We start from the raw sequence: 4,598 nt of genomic DNA, 5'->3' as shown, positions 1-4,598 counted from the left end.
ATTGTATTGTTAAAAGGTGCACAATGCTCCAAGAGTTTGCAGATTTGTGCCTCCAGTCTTACAGCTGTTATTGTTTTCTGTACATCACAGAAGCAGGCTGAGCTGTTAGAGTTTGTGCCTCATAAGACACTGAAGACAGAGGGATTTCTGTGAAAGCTCCAATCTCTCATTCCCAGCTGTCCAAAGCTGGCCTTTAGGAAAAGCCTCATTGGAGGATATTGATGGGTGGAATAGAAGCAGCTCATGTGTGAATCTCTTAGAGAGGAAAGCATGATTTATACTTCAGCTTTCTGTCCTCATTCATGTTCTCATCATTTCATGCACAATCGAAGCATAACTGTCTACACCTAATTTTAAATTTGCTTTAAAATTAGTTGCATTCAGCTTACTGAGCAGAATTATTGCTTTCTAAAATACAGTGAATGGATACATTTAAACTGCTTTGTATTTGGTTGTCTCACAGTAAGAAAGGACAACTTTAGGCAGCTGCTAAGGAAAAATGCACATCAAACTGCGTGCAGCATCTTTCAGACTCTCCAAATGCTGTCATGTTAGTTTGTCCAAACATGTCCAAGGATTCCTTCTTTCTTACATGTTGACACCGAGGGAGTTCGCACGCTCATTAAAAAACAATGAAAACGCTGGGATGTCTGCAAAATAAACAGACACTTTACATAAGGCCGAGGTCTGTGATACACAGAGGCAAGTGTCTTCCCTGCAGCCAGCTTTCAGAGCGCCAGCCATTGAGAACAAAGAATAATGTTTCAAAGGACAATGTGTGTGTGTGTGTGTGTGTGTGTGTGTGTGTGTGTGTGTGTGTGTGTGTGTGTGTACGTGTGTGCACGGTGCATCCATATGTGTTTGTGTGTGATAATAATTGGATGTATGTTAATAAAGCAGCATGGCTGATGTTTCCTCATGAGCAAATGGCACAGGGAAAGCTTTGACTTGTTCACGCTCCAGTAAAAGCGCAGACACACACACTCGCAGGCGCACGTGCACGCACATGCTCATGGGCACACAGATATGTCAGTGCATGCGCTCGCTGTGATGTCTTGGGACTTTCAGCACTGGGTCTACCAATCAGTCTGTCACTGACTTAACTGAGAAGCACACAAGTGAAAACAAAGAAAAATGTTTGCAGGTTAAATGAATTCAGTGGGCTAACATTGAGAAAAATTGTATCTGAGAAGACATTCATTCAATGTCCATTACATGGTCACTTTATTAGGTAAACAAACTAGTACCAGGTGGACTCTCTTTTTAGCCCTCAGAACTGCCTTGCTTTTTGTGCCATAGATTCAACAAAGTGCTGAAAGCATTCCTCTGAGGTTTTGGTCCATGTTCACACAGTTGCTGCAGATTTGTCAGCTGCACATGCATGATGCCAGTCACCTGTTCTACTATATCCCTATGGGGCTCTATTGGATTGAGATCCGGTGGCTGAGGAGGCCATTTGAATACAGTGAACTCACTGTTAAGTTCAAGAAACTAGTTTGACATTAATTGTATTTTGGACATGAGATGTTATCTTGCTGGAAGCAGCCAGCATAAGATGGACATGAAGGGATGCACATGTATGTGGCATTTAAATTATTCTCAGTTGGTAGTAAGTGACCCAAAGCATGGCAAAAAATATCACCCTCACCATTACACTATTAACTACAAACAACTGATAGAAACCAGGGTGGATTTAAGTGTTTAAACCAAATTCAGGCAGCATTTTTCCAATCTTCTACTGCTTCATTTTGATGAGCCTGTACAAATTGTAGCTTCAGTTTCTTGTTCTTGCTGCTTCAAGGGTCAACGCATTTAGAGATGCTCTTCTCCATACCTTGGCCCTAATGAGTGGTTATTTGAGTCACCGCTGCCTTCCTTTCAACACCCAGGCACTTTATTGGCTATTCTCCTCTAACAGCTGGCATCAGAAAGACAATTTCACCAAGACAACTGCCACTTACTACATATTTTCTCTTTCTTTTTTGGTCCATTTTTATAAAACTGCCTCTGTCTTGATCATGTTGTGAATGTGTGTGTGAATGGGTGGATGACTGGATGTGTAAAGCGCTTTGGGGTCCTTAGGGACTAGTAAAGCGCTATGAAAATACAGGCCATTTACCATTTACAAAACCTTTTCCTCCAATTAGATAATAAAAATAAATACATTAACAGAAGAAAAACACACTGCAGCACAAAGCTTTTCTATTGTGCCTTCCCCTATGCAGAGGCTTAATATCCGGCTGGAATGCATTACAAATATTTCAACATGTTTGGGGCATGATCACCACCATCCATGAACTTGAGAAAGCTTTCAATAACCTCTAGTAGGACTCACCAGTTTCCCTTTAATGCAGTTTTAAAATTGTTTTAAAAAAGGAAGATAATATTGAGGCACAAATTAAAAGACATTTTTGATAAATCCCGACCTTTTATTAAGAAACGCACCAGCAATGTAACAACTCTTTGTTTATGACTGACAGCAGATTACAGCAAACAAAAGAGAGAGGACTAAGAGAAGTACATACTAATTCTTCCCATAATTAGATCTGTGGTATCCAAAGGAGGATTATAAGGCATTACCAATTAAGTGACCTGGTTTCTTTTGAGGGTTACTCTTTAGAATGTTTTAAAATATTACCGTGACTGTGCTATTTTGCTTCACACACACTCTGAGACCCTTAACTTTTAAGTCGAAGAACCTGAAAAAAAACAAAAACACTACAACACCAGAGGCAAACTTTTTTGGATCTGGGACATTTTTTGCAGAGAAGACACATCATTAAAATCAAATGGCAAGTATGTGTTTCCTACAATGTGGGACTGTGGCAAATGGTGCACATGGTTCCTAAATGCCTCCACTCACTGCTGTCCATCAATTAGGGTGTCAGGTTTCTGTAAACCTTTTCCCCATATCTGACAAGACTTTGTTCCTTAACCTTTGAAGCTCGGTGCAACCAACACAGATGAACAGCTGAAAAACAGAAGTAGAAAAATCCAGTGGTAAAGATCTTCACATGCTATTTTGACAAATCCTGCCTGAAGGAAACAACAATCCAGGCGGACAAATGTTGACATGTTTCGATAACAGAGCTGAAAATTGTTCAGGGAAACCATGATATTTTATTCCGGCTGATTCACCTGCAAATGTCCAAATGCTTTTCACGAATGAAAAGTGTGAAATAAGATGACAATGACACATTTAAATTTGCGAAAATGCATAAGCAACATTCATAGCAACAGGACATATATTTAGCCCCTGCTTGTCCTATGACATAGTCATGCCTGACACCCAATCTCGGCACCAATAGCCACCACAGAAACTCAAAAAGACCTAAAAATAACTGTCTCAAGTGACAAAAGACTAACCGCCATGACTCAAAAAAGGGTGACCTACATTGCTGTCAATAAAATATTCAGTGCATTCAATTTTCTTCATATTGCAAATTTGTTCAAATCTCTATAGGTCTGAATCGAGAGAAGAGATTATGTGGCAATCAGTGTGAAGTAAACAAAGTAATAGACTGCTTGGCTTTTACGTTTACTTTCATAATGAAAGTCTTGTTTAAAAAAAAAAACAGTTCCCCCACCGGGTTACACATTTATCAGTGAATATGGCTAAACATAATTCACTGTCTCCTCACGCAGATAATAGATGTAAAAGTTGGCATTTTTTGACAATGGTATTCATCTTCTGTGACTTCTGTCCCTTTTCCACTTGTCAACCCTTCCACACTCATCAGTCAGAAATCTATTTGCACATCATTCTTCCATCTCATACTGGTCACATTTCTCTCCTGCAATCTGTTTCGAGGCCAAGCAGCTTAAAATCCCTCTTTCCATTCGTGTAGGCTATATATTCAGCAGCTCTCCAGCACTTGGATGAAGCCTGCTTAGTTAGTCATGCTCTTACTTAGTATGATGTGCTATACTCACATTAAAGAAGCAACAGTCTTGGGCACTCCAAAACTGAGCTGATTCCAAAATGTTCCCAGCATTTCTCCAAAACTTGTTGGCCGAGTGAAGAAGTGACTCTTGGGGAGTAAAATAGCTACAGAGGGCAGTGATGCTCTTATCTAAATGTTAATGATGACATTTCTACAAGAGGTCCAAAAGGCTTTCTTATGTCTCTTCAGCAGGGTTTCTCTGAAAATACTCTGATTTCGACACCGTTTCCTTGATTCAACATGGTTCTTTTAACACGGAATGAGTATTTTTTTGTACAAATTGAGATATTATTATGTATCCCAATTTGCTACACACGAATATACTATATGTCATATTGTTGAGCATGTTTGACTTTTTCCCCATTAACAAAATCCTAAAAGGCATTTTCCTTTGAGACCTAACGATGACCTACAAAACTTAACAATCTGACAATTTAATGGAAAAAAATATTTTCTATTGGCTACAATATGTGTGTGTATATATATATATATACACACACATATCCATATATATATATATATAGATAGATAGATAGATAGATAGATAGATAGATAGAGATATATATACATACACATATATCTATATATATGTATATAGATATATGTGTGTGTGTGTGTGTGTGTGTGTGTGTGTGTGTGTGTGTGTGTGTGTGT

Source organism: Pundamilia nyererei, unplaced genomic scaffold (assembly GCF_000239375.1).
Source record: "Pundamilia nyererei isolate P.nyererei 1_Seehausen unplaced genomic scaffold, PunNye1.0 scaffold00009, whole genome shotgun sequence".
Classification (NCBI taxonomy): domain Eukaryota; kingdom Metazoa; phylum Chordata; class Actinopteri; order Cichliformes; family Cichlidae; genus Pundamilia; species Pundamilia nyererei.
The sequence above is the reverse complement of the archived record's forward strand: the minus strand, read 5'-3'. Positions refer to the sequence as shown.